Source organism: Equus asinus, chromosome 10 (genome assembly GCF_041296235.1).
Source record: "Equus asinus isolate D_3611 breed Donkey chromosome 10, EquAss-T2T_v2, whole genome shotgun sequence".
Taxonomy (NCBI): domain Eukaryota; kingdom Metazoa; phylum Chordata; class Mammalia; order Perissodactyla; family Equidae; genus Equus; species Equus asinus.
The window spans coordinates 29,453,423-29,468,993 of record NC_091799.1 but is presented as its reverse complement, the minus strand read 5'-3'; the positions used below and the strand labels follow the sequence as shown (position 1 = coordinate 29,468,993).

The 15,571-nt window shown below is 43.5% G+C and overlaps 1 protein-coding gene across 7 annotated transcripts in view; it reads right to left on the bottom strand.

Annotated features, from left to right (window-relative positions):
• TNC (tenascin C) overlaps positions 1-14,596 on the bottom strand; it is a 91,147-nt gene extending 76,551 nt beyond the window's left edge. For all 7 annotated transcript variants that reach the window (XM_070518868.1, XM_070518870.1, XM_070518869.1 and 4 more), the window contains exon 1: positions 14,134-14,596. The gene's annotated coding sequence lies outside the window, so the exon portion shown is untranslated. The remainder of the gene's footprint in view (positions 1-14,133) is intronic.
• Positions 14,597-15,571: the final 975 nt, after the last annotated feature.

Below are 15,571 nucleotides of genomic sequence, written 5' to 3'. Positions count from 1 at the left end.
CCTGGATTTAGTTCACTTTTATTCACTTAGATATTCAGTGAGTACATACTATGTGCCAGACACCACACTGAGCATGGGGTTATAACAGTGGCCAAGATAGACCTTACTTCTTCCCATGAGATTCTAGTTAACACCCCAAAAGTTCTTGAGAGCCCAGCATGTCTGCTTTGACACAAGCTTTCTATATGAGCAAGGTAAACTCGACTGGACCTTTGGCACAGCATGGACTTGATCAGGCCTGGGATATACTCAGTGTCGAACTCTGGTGTTGGGGTGAAAGAAGCATCTTGGGGGCTGGCCCCGTGGCCGAGTGGTTAAGTTCGCGTGCTCTGCTGCAGGCGGCCCGGTGTTTCGTTGGTTCGGATCCTGGGCGCGGACATGGCACTGCTCATGAAGCCACACTAAGGCGGCGTCCCGCATGCCACAACTAGAAGGACGCACAACGAAGAATATACAACTATGTACTGGGGGGCTTTGGGGAGAAAAAGGAAAAAATAAAATCTTTAAAAAAAAAAAAAGAAGCATCTTGGGTTATTAGTCAGTGACACTTGCAATTTCATTGCCATATTTGTTGTTTGTTAAATTTAGGTCACTCTCTCTTTTTGTATTTTGATTTTTATCACTTATTTTTAAGCTTCTGAAGATTTGAGGCTCTCATGGGGCCACGTAGTAAAACATGCAATAGATTGAAGAGCTAGAAGATGAGCTCTGAGTCACACAACCACTTCTTGTGTGACCTTAGGCAACTCACATCCACTCTCTTGTAAAATAAACAAGTGCGTGTGGCTCCAATTCTAGAGTGTCTTTGGTTCTGGTGATACATGGCCCATTGCTAATTTGGCAATATTTCTACCAAACTTAATTTTGGATTTCATTTTAGACCCAAGTCAAATGGTCAATATTAAGTATAAACTCCCTAAATACTCAGTGTTTCTTTCTTTAGTTGTTTGGCTTAAGCATTCGTGATGCTTCATGGCTTCCTCTCCCCCATCCCCCGAACAGACATTTCATTACCAACCAAATTAAGCCCACAAATCTTAATCCATAAAATATTTCCATCCAGACACAATAATGAGATTCATATTTGTGGTTTAGTATACCTAAGAAAAGCTCAGATGAAGTATGACTAGATCCATTGATACACTCAGACCACAAACTTCCCTGGCGTGGTCTGGTTTCAATTTTTGAAATAAAAACTCTGCAGAACGCTTGCTTTCTCTCTTCTATGTCTTGCCTAGACTGCAAGGAAAATAAAAAGTGGGTCTGACCAAGTGGCAACAGTATAGATTTCTATAAGGTTCTGGAAAATTGTTTCAAAAATAGATTTGAATTCATTTCCCAACGGAACCATGACCTTCTCTGTTTTGGCCTTTGTCCAGAATTTTAAGCAATCTCGTTGACTCTTTCACAAATATTGGAAAGTGGGTTCTTGAGCCCAGGTTAAAAGAATGAAAGAGATTTATCTAAGAAGGACAGGTTATAGATGGACTTATAACTCAACCCTAAATAAGAGATTTTCTGAAAAGGGCTCTGTGACATGGTGGCCTTTGTGAAACTGTCGGCCACCCAATGCCGAGATGTAGCCTTGAAAACTCTTAAGGAGCCACTCTGATGGGAGAGAAGAGAACACAGCCTTTAGAATCAGGTAGACCTGACATCAAATTCCGCTTACCCGCTGGGGAGCCTTGGACAAAGTCCTATAACTATTTTGAACCGTGGCTTCTTTAGCTGTTGAACGGAGATCTTTCCAGGGTTGTTGGAGACAGTGAATGGGGCAATGGAGTTATAAATGCCTGGGATATTAATCATAAACGCTACTAACAAATGTCAGTATCTATTCTCCTTTTCTTTCCTCTTTCTTCTCATCCTCCCCTATTAGGGAGCTCCATGACATTGAACACGTTTCAAAAAAAAGACAATAATTTTGTAGAGGTCTTTCAAGGTTTGGTTAAGAGGTTGAATTGGTTTGGGAAGGCAGTTAAGTTTCAGTTTATGTGTCAACTTCAATTAGCTGATGGGGCTGCCTGGAGCCGCTTTGAGAAAGATTCTGTGGCCATGTTTGGACTCAAGGGGAAAGGTGCTGTGATGGATTAGCAATGTCTACCATGGGTACAGAAGTAGGGGAGTGTTGCTATGTGTGCCAAATATTTGGCATAGCAAGACTGGATAGCTTTGGCAATTTTTCCATTCCTAATCTGCTGATATTCAAATGAATGGAATGCTGCTTGACTGAGGCTTGTGTCAGAAGGAACCAGATGGAGTCACTGACGATCATAAAAGCCTGTTAGAATCAAGTTCAATAAAGTTTGATCCATTTTGATAGAAGTTGACTCCCGAAATGAAAATATGCCTCTAAGACTGGAAGAAGGAAACTGGTCTTTCAGGGAACACTAAGACTACTCCAGTAAGTAGTTTGTGTGATCCCAGGCAAGGCAAACATACTTTCATTGTCTACTTTCTCTTTCTCAAAATGGGGCCATTTAAATGCTACAATAATAACTAACACTGATTGAATACATGTGTGTCAGGAACTGCTTTGTGTGTCTTATATGGATTATCTTATTATATCCTCTCCAAGATCCCTGAAATAGTTGCCTTTAGTTTTGTCAGTTTACAGATGAGAAAACAGATGAGATGCTCACACAGCTCGAGGCCTTGCAACTAGAAAGGGGGAGAGGAATTTAATTGAAGTAATCTGACTCATGTGTCAGAGATCTCATTCCTTACCATCAGCATTGCTGCCATCCTTTAATGATGTCAAAGGGTGGCTTTTGCATGACTAAGTTAAAAGAACTGACTTCAAAAGGAAGCAGTGGTTGGAGTCCAGAATAACTATTGCCAATGAAGGACCTTTACGACTTACAGAGAGAGAAGGAGAAGCTGCACATGAGTCTGAAGCATAGAGATGTTTCTAAACTTGACTTGGGTTTAATTTGGCTGTGTAACTTTCAGTGACATTTTCTAATGTGTAATCCACAACATGTTGACAGGTATTAATGCATGGGAGAAAGAATTCCTAATTAAACATGTTCAGAAAATGCTATTTTAAACCAAGCAAATGACACAACTTTCTTTACTTCAGGATTTCCCAGGGTCTTTAATGTGCTCGTGTTCATTAGAAATCTCCAAGAAGGCGAGAGTTTATAGAGTGTTTCCCAAGCTTACTTGATTATTTTGTGTGTGAATTATGTCACAGGGTTGGGTTTGATGGCACACAATGGCAGAAGTGCAGATTTGGAACAAATCCTGACCCTTTCTCTTTTCATCTCCCTCATATGAGGTGGGAGTAATGATATACCTATGACCTGTCTATGACAAGCATGATGCTCCAGGATGAAGGCTCTCTAGCAATTTAAACTAAAAGTGATGCAACTAGTTTGACATTTATCCTGTACCTGGCACTTTACAGATGCCATTTAATTGTGACACCAACCTTATAAGTTTGAAAGCATTGTTCGTATTTTACTGTCAAGAGAACTGAAGGCTTGAGAATTTAAATAAATTGCCCAGAGGGTAATTATTGGACTCAGAATTAAAAACACAATCTTGTAATTCCAAACTCTATGCTTTTTCTGCTGTACCAAATTATCTTTTGAGGCAAGGTTTATTGCTTAGTTTAAACAATATTTATTCAATAAATATCAGAGGGGAATCCAACATCATTGATCTAAGTAGAGTTGGATTCCTAAAATGGGACCTCTTGGAAGGATGGTGTTGGGGAATTGGGGGTGTATATGATGATTGAATTTACAGTTTTGAACTTGAGGGAAGGCACAAAGCCAAATGCACTACAATATTCATGTCTCGGGCAAGTCTTTAAAGCCCCTAGAAATAGCTTACTCTCCTTGAGTCTGGCCTGGAGAGAAAGTGAGTAAGTGAGAGGGAGATAAAGTGAGAAGTAGCAGACAGGGGAGCTTAAGAATCTCTCCTTTCTGGAAAATTGGGCCTCATGATATGTACTGACTTAAAAAAAAATACGCCTTCCAAGAAATTAATCAAGTCATGATAGCATTTCAGAGGGTCTTGAAATGACAACTTTTATTTTTGAAAGAATGGAGTTAAATGAACAAAAGAACAAAGAAAGAAAAGGGGGAAAATCCCTTCTAGACAGGATCATTAAATTCAGCATGTGGCAGGAAAGTCAAGAAATTAGCCCAAGAGAGATGAAAGTCAGAGGTAGCCAGGGACAAATCAAGATGGGTCATACAAATGAATAGCTCTTCTACCATTCTTCTAAGCTTCCTACAGCTAGACAGTTTGGCATTATGTTTTTAGAGAGACTTACTGGATGAACTTTTATTTCTGATTCAATCTCTTTATATGTATAAGTATAATAATATTCACCTTGCTAGGCTGTGGTGATTAGAAATTATGTATATAACTTTAGCACACTGACTGGCAGGAGTCAGTACATTTTTTCTTAAGTGACCAGATAGTATATATTTTATGCTTTGCAGCCAGACCGTCTCTGTCACAACTCCTCGATTCCACTATTGTAGAGAAAGTAGCCACAGATATGACATAAATGAATGAGCGTGGCTATGTTGCAATAAAACTTTATTTACAAAAATAGGCAGCCACGTGGGACTTTGCTGACCCTGCTGGAATATAGCAGTTAGTCAATAAATGACAACTACTATTATAAAACCACCTACAGATTGAACTGGACAGGAAGGAAACCAACGTCCTGTTGAGAACCTACCACATTCCTGATTTATGCCAAGCTTTATGCTAGATGCTTTTTTTATACATGCTATCATTTATCTTATCATTTGTCATGACACCCTGGTGAGCCTATTTGGAAATTAAATTCAGACTCAGGGAGTTTCAGCGGCTGCATTAAAAGGGAAAGCCAGCTTTTAGACCTAACATGTGACTCTAAAATATGTGTTCTCAGCCTCTACTCTGGGGTGACTCATGAGGCAACTTCCTGCAGTTCATATTAGGTGAAAACTTCAATTAGCACTGCTTGATAAAGAGGGAGATCAGAGCTTAAGCAGAAAGCTTCACCTTCCACTTCCTAGATCTTCCACAGCAATCTGGTGGCTAGCCACGTGTAAGCACTGAAATATTTGACCTCTGTCTTTCTCTCAGAGTCTCTGGCTGGCCCTCAAGTTTTACACACTTCCCCTCTGGAGCGTGCTTAAGCCAAGGTGCATTGTTTGCAAACGCTTATTAGCTTCTGGGCAGATGCTGGCGAGTTTCCTTTGGCCTGCGATGGGGTTCCAGAGTCTGTTGAAGCTTGGCTGTGCTCGTGGATCATTTTAGCCAAAAAGAGTGGCTAATTAGGGTGATGCTCCACTCGTCTCTACCTCTAGAGCTAGGTTTTCCTACTCTGGGCATGCCTTTTTTAGCCCAAGTGGCTCGTTTACCTTTTTACCCCAGGTCTAGATGAGTGAGAACAAATTTACAGTGCTTTTAACATCCACAAAGCTTTGTGCTCCAGTGAAGAATTTACCAGACGATAATCTAAGATGTTTTTAGGTAGATGCCCTGTGGAAAAGGGTATTTTGTAGTCAAACAAGTTTGGGGATACAGGGTTAAACAAATCTGAATAGATTAACTGCTGCAGGATTTTTCTGATCACGTACTCTTCTACCCAAAATCTCCCATTGGCTCCTTGTCACACTCAGCATAAAATCCTAAGTCCTAGCCACTGTCTACAGGCTCATTTCCTCATTTCTTTCAGATCTCTGCTCAAATATCATCTCCACATCCCACCCTATCTAAAGCAGCACCACCAGTCATTGTCTGTTCCCTCATCGTGTTTAGTATTTCCTCTTAGCAAGTATCTACCTAAAATTGTACTATAAGCTTTGATTCCTTTTTATTGCCTACTTTCTTCCACCATAATGTACGCTCCATGAATAAAAGGACCTTGCATGTCTTGCTTTCTCCTGTATCTCCAGCCCTTAGAACCTCGTATTGAATGAACATGTGGGCCATGAATTTCTAAGAATGGGACATATTGTCAAGTGTTCCCCAAATTCATTTGGCCACAGAACACATTTTTAGATGCATCTTATGAGAATGCTATTCCACAGGACACACTTTTGGCAGCTACTTCTCTGGTGGAATCTTATTACTAAGAACTATTTCAACAACAGGTAACAACAACGACGACAATAGAACATTGATATTGAGTGCCAATTTCTGTGCTAATCAATGCACTTTAACTATGTCATTTAACCATCACAATAACCTTATGAAGTAGAGACAACTTTGCCTTTAATACAGATGAGGAAAATGAGGCTTAGAGAAGTTAAATAACTTGGCCAAAATCACATAGCAAGCACTTGAACCCAGAACTTTCTGATACTGAAGCCACACTCTTAATCACTTTCCAATTCTTCCCCTGGGCTGTGAATTTCTCCATGTTTTAAGACAGAGAGCTCTTTGTCTCCATCCTTTCCTTGAGTCCTTTCTATCCTCCCACTAGTTGTAGACTGATCCTAGTTATAACTTCCAGATTTTCTGCTATCTCTTGTGACTCAGCCTTAAATCCCCAGACAGGCCTCCTCTGTCCTTGGTACTGGTTTTTCAAAATCTGAGGCAGTGCATGCTTTGACCCTGGGGGCCACCTCCGAAAGCAAGGACATTCCTTGAGGTCTGTGTCCTGAGACCGTTTCCTGTCCCAGGGCTGGACTGGCTTCTTCCTGTCATGTGTTATGATATCACTCTGAAAAGTTGAGAGCCTAGAGGGCAAAGCATGAAAACAACTTCAAGTTCTGGGCTTTCTGAATAAACTCTGGTGAGAAAGTAGAAGTCCAAATCTGGGACACAGCATGGATTACTGTCTGTTGTTGAAGGTTAATTTTATTCCAGTTGTGTTCGATTACATGTAAGCCAGATACAAATACTCCTTTCAAGAACTTCATGGGCAGGAGGAGTTGACCTCTGAGCAGACAGGCAATTCCAGGATGATAGAGGAATGATAGAAAAAAACATGAGGTGAAATGGAATGAAGTAAAGGGATATCTCATCTACCTGGAGGAGATGGTTCCTGAACTGAATTTTGAAAGGAGAATGAGTAAGTGAAAAACATAGGGAAGGACATTCGAGGAAGGAGGGAATGGCATTTGCCAGGGCATTAAAAACATGAAATGGTTGATGTGAAGAGCATGAATTAGAACTGAAGTACAAGGTCTGTTTGGAGACCAGGAGCCAGATCATGGAAAAAATTGAATGCCAGGCTGGGGATTTGAATTGTTTCTGTGGCCAGCAGAGCACCATTTGGAAATCTTTAGGGCTTGAAATGTTGTGCAAGCCAGGGTTGGGGAATAGATTGAAAGGGAAGGTTGGTGGGATGGGAGCCAATGGGGAAAGAAACTGTTGTAGAGGTCCATCTGTGAGATGCCATGGCCTGAACTAGGATGATGATGGTGAAGCTGGGAAGGCAGTGAACTGATTTACTTGTCAAGACAGTAGAGTCCACAAAATTTGGTATATGGTTAGGTAGTAAGGAGAGAGGTAGAAAAAGTGAAGGAATTAATCCTAGATTTTAGTCTTCATTATATCTGCTGATAGAGAAATAAGTTGGGGATGGGGACAATGGATGAGTTTCAGTTTTGGTCACTCTGAATTTCTTGCCTTTGAATGAAATGCATTTGAAGTCATTGCCTTGAAATATTTTGCCCTGGGAAGATATTTGAGAGGAATCATGGCACCCCAATGAACTATGAAATGTAATTCAAAACACTTGGCTCCACCTTGTAAATTAATAGGAAGCTTAAATAAGACTCAGTCCACCCTAGTGACTACTATAATTATTGTTTGTTCATCAATAGAAATGCAGATGGGTTGGGTGAACTTGTTGTTGATAAGTGGTCAGAAATCAGTGACACTGGAGTGTTGGAGGCAGTGGCAGGCAAAGTCTAAGACGGGCCTCAATGATGCTGCTTCATGCTATTCACGTCCTTGTGTAGTTCCCTCTCCTTGAGTGTGAGATGGCCTGGTGGCTTGCTTCTAATCAATAGAATATGGCTAAGGTGATAGGGCGTCACTTCCACAATTAGGCTACACGAGATTGTGATGTCTGTCTTGCTTGCCAGCTCTTTCTCTCATTGGCTTTGACGAAGCAAATGGCTATGTTGGAGAGACTCAAGTCGCAAGGAATAGATGGTGTCCTTGAGCCAACAGCAAGCAAGGAACTGAATCCAGCCAACAACCACATAAGTGAGCTTGGAAGCTAATCATTCCCCAGTTGAGTCTTCAGATGAGACCCCAATCCTGGCCAATCCTCATGAGAGACCGTAGGTAGAACATCCAGCTAAACCGTGTTTGGGTTCCTGACTTACAGAAACTGTAGGATAATAAATGTGGGTTGTTTTAAGCCACCAAGTTTTGTGGTAATTTGTTAGGCAGCAATAGATAACTAATACAGAAGACTCCTTGGCTCAGTCTATGTGAGTGAAGGCTGCCCAGAGAATAAGACTGTTAATTTTTTCTTTTTAAAAAATGCATTGACTCTGACGCCAGGAACCCTGGCTTCCAAGAGCAAGAGTCAGAAGACCTAGGATTCAGTCCTGACCCTGTTGCCAACTGGCATGAGATCTTAGGAAGACTTTTCCCGTCTCTGTGTCTCAGTTTCACCATTTTTCAAATGAGGAGAGTTAAACCAGACCAGCAATGTAGAAAAATTTTTGCCACAGAACTCTTTCATCAAATGGCATTTTATGAGGAGGCTCAATGTAGAAAACAGATAAAAGTGGAGGGGTTTGGTTGACATAAGGTTGAGAGGAGCCCGTGCTTGGCTTCCCCATCTCTCCATGGCAAAGCCCAGATCACCTCAGAGGAACCTTTTAAATCCGGTCTCCAAACCCCTGGCTTAGTGCTTACCCAGGAGCCCCTTTAGTTTCAACAACCTATGGGTAGGGAGATTTTACTTTTAACAATCTATCTATAAGTTAGAGCACTTTTCTGTGACATCTCTGCCTTGAATTACCTGTGTGGCCATCCCAGGACCCAGGACATAAGTACCTCAGAGAGCGGGCTGCTTCCCTTGGGGCAACTCCTACGTGAGCACATGAGCTGGTTTCACTTCCTGAGCTTCCCAGCAGGTGGGTGCCCTCTGCTGCATCAAAGCTTCTGAAGTATTTTCCTCTCCCAGGCTGTCTCTTCCCTAGCTGGAAAGTCATGGCTTCCTTGTCTGGATGTACTCACACGCTTTGTTATTATTATTATCATCATCAATATTGTTGTTTTTATTTTGTTACTTGGTGCCTCCCTGGCTGTAATGTTCCTAAGGGTCTCTGGCTGGCAGAGAGTCTGGTGTTGCTGTGGGCTCTCTTGTTCTGGCTGTGATGTGTTGCTTTTGCAGTGAGGTGACATGTGTTCATGTCGCACTGCGTGCCTAGAAAAGTTTCCCAGTGCAATGCTATTAGCCAGAGCTACCTTATGATGCAGCTGTAGGCTAGAGTCGTGAATAAAAATACACTGACTTGCACTCAATATTCAGTCTCTGCCATCTTATTTGTCTACCTACCAAGAATGGTTTTACCCCTTAAGACATCCTTGGGTGATTAAATTTGAGCCCTCCTATTTCCACCAAATTATTCCCTTGTCTAAAGTCCACCATTGACAATTCTCTGTATTAAGCATTGCCCTCTCTACCCTTTAAAAATGTAAATATTCCTCTAGCAAGTAGCCTGCTGTCTCTAACTTCTTCTGTTATCTGAAAAATGGGAATAATACTTGGCATGAAATTTTTTTCTTCATTTCCACTTGCGAATAGACTAAAAATACACAAGGAAGGAATTTTCCATTCACAATCTGCTTTCAGCGTAAGCATTTTGCTTTTACTCCATGATGGAGAGTCCAAGGGAGCAGTGATAGTATTGAACTAGATTGTTGCTAAACTTAAATAGAGGCCAGAAATATGAGACAAGGAGGAAGGAAAGAGAAAAAGGATTTCTAAGCATAAGGACATAACTGAAAAAAAAGTCTGGTCACTGGGGTTAGAATCAGGTAGGCATGTAGAGTTTTCTCCTCTGCCAAGACTGCACAGGTGTGTATGGCCCCTTTCTGCTACGTAAGGCCACCACTGTCTTTGGTCTTGGGTGGAATTATTGCCTGGAGTTTGTAGGAGGTTGAGAGGGTTTCCCTCCTTGAAAGGAAGCCTTCATCTAATGTTTCCCACATGTTGAAGGTGTTCAAACTGGCCTGGGATTAGATTCAAGGGGATTCCCTGTGATCTTTTCAAAGTGAGAGGTGATTGAGTTATAAACTCTCATCTCTAAGGCTTCAGGGGAATTTGTGACTCAGAGCCTACAAGCATTTCCTGATTGTCATGGGATTCACTGCTCTGAGGCTGGGCACACCAATTTGGCTTTGTCTCCCCATCAGACCTTTTAAAATCAGGTGCTCAGTTCACCTGGTTCTCAGAGAGGGTGCAGGTCCAGGTCCAGCCCTGCCTTCCCAATCAGAGCTCCCACCTGGAGAGCACAGTGAAGTGTGTGCCTACTTTTCTGGGATGGAAATCAGCAGTAATGACCTGACTGTTACCTCTAGTGTCATTCGTCTCTCTCTGGGGCTGAAATTTGAACTTTTCTGTTTCCAGGCAGAGAATTGCACCACCATGAGCTGACCTTTTCTGAGCATCATGAGAAACGATATACACAGGGCTTTTCTGTAAAACTGATAGACACGAATGCCAGTCGGGGACTTCTCTACCACCTCAGCTAATCACTGAAAGTCACCGTTCAAAGTTCTCTATGAGGTCAGCCCAGCCTGACTTCAGGAGGCAATGAAGCAGAGTGGAAAGAATAATAGGGTTTAGTCAGAAAGTTTGGGTTCAAATCCAACTCTGCTCCTCGCTTGTGGAAAGCCCTCAGATGAGTCACCCAACTTCTTTGGGCTTTGATTTCGCTGTCCATAAAATGAAGCTAGTCATTCATAACTTGCAGTGGTAGAGTCAGAATTAGATGAGAAACCACAGGCAAACCCTCCTATCACATATGTGATATGTAGTTAGCCTCAACATTAACGACTTTGAGTGTTTTCTCATCACAAAGGGACTATATATCTAGAGTCAAGTAAATGTTTGTTACCTGCTTTCTACTCTTCCAGCTACTCTCATAGGAAAACACATCTAGCTTCAGTATGGAGGGACTTGTGCTTAGGTCAGCTGGATGTGTTTTCCTATGAGAAAATATGGCTGGATGTCTATAGAAATCCAGGGGGAGGAGAAAATAGGTGTTCTTAGTTCATTGTGAGCATTAGAAAGGGTAGGATTAAGGGGGATATGTTTTTCATTCTGTCAGCTTGAATTCCCTTTCCAAATTCCATTCTGGTTATATGATCAGGCTACCGCTGTATTTATGGGTGGCCACAGTCTGGCTGGAAGGGCAGATTTAGCCCAGAAAGAAGTGTTTTCTTTCTAAAGGCAGTGCAAGAAGCAGCAGCATTCAGAAGAAACGTGGCAGAATGTGCCTCTTACTTGGGGATCATGGGGACCCGTGTCTGACAACAGGTTTCATCCGAATTCTCGAACTCTGGAACAGTTACTCATTCTCTCCGCTCTTTGAGCCATCTCTTTGTCCAATAGGTACCACTCTTAGAGACATGTTGTGGCTATTTAGTTTGATGATGTACACAAAGGGCCTATAGATTAGAGAGTAGGCTCTCCGTATGTTTTGGTTATTGTTATCATTAAAATTAAGTAATCATCCTTTGTTAAACATTTTAAGCTTCCCACATATATTCCTGTCTACTGTACTACTTGAGGAACTGCTCTAACTCCTACTACAGATGGAGACTCAGAGGGTCAAAAATCCTTGTTGAAGTGCAAAATTGCAGCCTGGAAAACACAACACCCAGCTTCGTGATTCTTCACTGTGTTTGGTGTCATTCAGGATTCTGTGGAAATGTCCCAGAGGCTGAGAGCAATGGGGTGAGTTTTGGACCCTCCATCCCCTCTTCACTCAACACAGCTCCAAATTGACCTGTTGTTTATTGGGGTTTTGCCTTCAATTTCAGTTAATGAATATTTCCACTGCTAAAAATAAGTTTGAGAACCCTGGTCTTAGAACATTCATCTTGGCCAAGTCCTTGTAAATTGATAAACAGGAATACCAAGAAAAGCCTCTATTTAGTGAGTCGTTACTATGTGCTAGGTACTATGCCAAGAGTTTGCCATATATGATCTCATTCGAATATCACAAGAGCCCTGTGAGACAAAGATGGTCATCCTCTTTCTATGGACCACAAAGCCGAGGGCTGGAAGGTAAGCAACCTTTGGTCTGGGGACGGAGCAGTTAGTGGAAGATAAGATAGGGAAGATAGATTTTTCAAACAAAGCATAGAAAAAAAAACTTTAGGCAGTACAACCTGGTAACACCCCTTTCAACCCTTATCCAATTCACACTGTTCCAGCAAACCAGAGAATATTCTTCTTGTGCACCGCCACCCCCCCAAATGTTGTCACCTCCCTGAAACGCACAGAGTCAAAGTGCACTCATTCACTTCTACCACAAAGGGCTTGATGCACAGGATGCCAGCAAACTTTCCACACGTTTCTTTAGCACTGAACAAACCTTTTCCCAGTCCTGAGTTGGCCTTGCCATATCACAGGACTGGGCAGGAAGCTGGCTGGGGTGGGCAGCAGGTTTTTATTTCTAAAGCGCATATGGGAAAGCTCCATAAAAAAGGGAAAAAAGGTCCACCAAAACATGAAAAAGAGGCATTCATTCTTCAAGGGGTGGGGGGGGGGGTCCCCGTCCCACTCTCCCTCTAGACGGAAAGCATTTGCAGAGTCCCCGGCAGCATGGTGCTTTATGGCCGTCTGCAAATACCCAAACTCAAAACCTTGTGCATTCTGGAATCAGAGCCCGACATTTATATCCAGCCCCAGGCTGCTCGCTTTTCTCCAAACTTGTGCCAACACAACCTCCTGATTGTAAAATACAGCTAAGTCTCTGACCTGCCAGCCTAGTGAGACACCCTCAGACAAGCTGAGATAAAAAGGAGAGGAGGGGGACAGAGGGGTGGGGAACCCACAAGAAACAATCCAAGATTGGCTAAATGCCTCTTTTAACTTCCAAAGTGATGGCAGTTTTTGGCAATGACATTGATTATCCAAAATTTCAATTACTAAGCACTCACTCTACTCAACTCTTTAGACCTCATTTTCTCTTCATCATGACAATATAAGTCATTGTCCCCAGTTTAGAGAAGTGGAAACTGAGGCTCGAAGATGTTACATCTTTGGTGGTGGTGGAGGGGATACCAAAGCGACCCCCGGCTTCAAAACCTGAGCTCTTAATCTCCTTACAATACTAATGGGACGGGGAACCCCTGTGCCCTTTCCACAGACTGCCAAGTAGAGTTTCCCGTCCCTGGGGGAAACTGTTTCTCAGGGTTTTCTGCGATGAGAGGTGAGGAGGGAGAGGCGATTCTAGAAAGATATGGGATACTGCTACCTCTCAGCACTCCAAACATGCACATGTCCCCAGACCAAGGGTCGTGAATCAAGAGGCATTCACGAGGAGTCCCCTTGCCCTTCAGAACGGAAGCTGGTGCCCACCACCTCCATCTTGTAGTCTCTAGTTTGTTCATCTGGCCTTAGGAGTCACCTTCTCGCTTCTGTGCCCCAGCCCGTGGCCCTTTCCACATCTGACCACAGAGGGAATGCTGTGGAAGGAGGGGGTGGATACAAAACTCTTTGTAAACTGTAAGGTAAGGGCTGTTTAGACATAAAATTTTATTGTTCTCTCTACAATCCACTATCAGTCTCCCCCTAACCCATCCCAGAGTCCGGCCACGAATAAACTCCACTCTGAAACTCTCCTTCCCTAATCCTCCAAGGAAAATATTCACAGGTGAATCAGCCAGGCAAGGAGTTAAGAGAAAATCCTTGCTATTCCTCTGAAGAGCGGCAGAGATAAAAACTTTACAAAAAGTTCTTTCCGTGTATGCCTACTCATTGAACTAAAACAAACAGACAAAAATGTACAAGACTGGAAGAGGGGCGAGTAGGAAACAGCAAGGTGCATCTGATCATAACAAATACCCCGCTTTGCCAGTGGCGAAGATAAAGCAAAGGTTTTATCATTATGAAACCACAACCCATTTGGTAACAGGAATGCAAACGGTATATTATAACGATCTTTGGTGATGGCGGTGAAACGGACTTACCTTTCCGGAGCTGGGAAACACCTAGATCCTTGAGCGAACCAGCTCCATGGAATAAGCACCTGGATGTGAGCAGCCGCGGGGCTCCCACGTGCGCTGTCCCCCAGTGTCACCCCGCGCCCGCGCCGTCTTTGTGCGGAGGAGAGGCGGGTGTGTGTCTGCGCGCGGGAGAGCGTGTGACAGTAGGCAGGCTGTGGCCAGTGCAGCCAGCTTTGGCTGGCTTATATAGCGAGCTCCTTCCTCTGTAATGGGACGCCTCGCCTCCAGACATCCTTTCCCACTTTTTCAGTTGGTGAGTTAAAGGAACAGCCCTCCCAGTGGAACAGGCTTAGCTTATGAAAGACGCACTCACTCCCTGCTCGCTGCCAAGAAAGGAGCCCATTTGCATACAATTTATGGCGAAAGGAGGAATCCCCGCTTCCCTCCTCTCCTGCTCTCGACACAGAGCAGCTGTTAGTGAAGTGTGATTTTTGCTTCGCTCCCCAAACGGATTTTCTAATTGTGAGACAGAAGCCCAGGGAGCTAGAGGGAGCAGGATGAACGATTCTGATTCTGGCTCTGCTACTCCAGCAGGCAGGCTGGAAATGCCGCCAGGGCTCGCCTGTGCTCTGGGCAGCTGCTGCTCAGTGGCACCTTGGAGAAAGCAAAGAGGCTGAGCCGAGTTCCTGGAAAGAGGAGATAAAGCCCTTCAAAAGCCTGGGGCGTTTTGAGTTTCCCAGGGCCAGCAGAGAGATAACCCAGGATTAGTTCTCAGCAGGTGGGCACTGTGCCTGGAGCACAGATCAGTCCGGCCTCTCTTCTGTGGGAGCCAGCCATGCCCAGCTGCCCGGAGGCGGCATTATCCCAGCCCCAGTGCCCTGTAGGGGAGCAGTTTTTTGACATTGTTCATGCCCAGTGCATGGTCCCGTCTTTGAAGCTGCATCTCCTGGGAAAAGGTCTCTGAGGTCTCTTCTCAGTGCTGGACGGTGTCCATCACAAGAGAAAAAAAGGTAACAACTTAATCTTTGAGACATAAGCTGTGTCTTAGCTCTCCAGCCTGCTGTGGATACTTGCCAAGCTCTGAGTCATCCATTTGTTTGGTGGTTAGCATGCAATGAGTACCCACAGGCACACACAGGCATTTGAGGGAGTGGGGAAGAGCCCGGGGCACGCACCCACGCTTGAGCTTGTCACAGCGTATAGTTTCGTGATAGTGGACAGAAATGAGTCTCATGCAATCTGTAGCTACTGTTGGACCTTCCTTTGTCAAGTCTATATGAGGAGCTGTACACGGTACTTTATGGACACTATTTCATTACATCCTTGCAACCACCGTGTGCGATGGCATGAGTGTTGCCTTCTTTTTACAGATGAAGAGACTGAGGGTCAGAGAAGCATTGTAACTTCACTAAGGGAATACACCTGGGAAGCATTTAGGTTACTACACTGGGCTCCATAATTC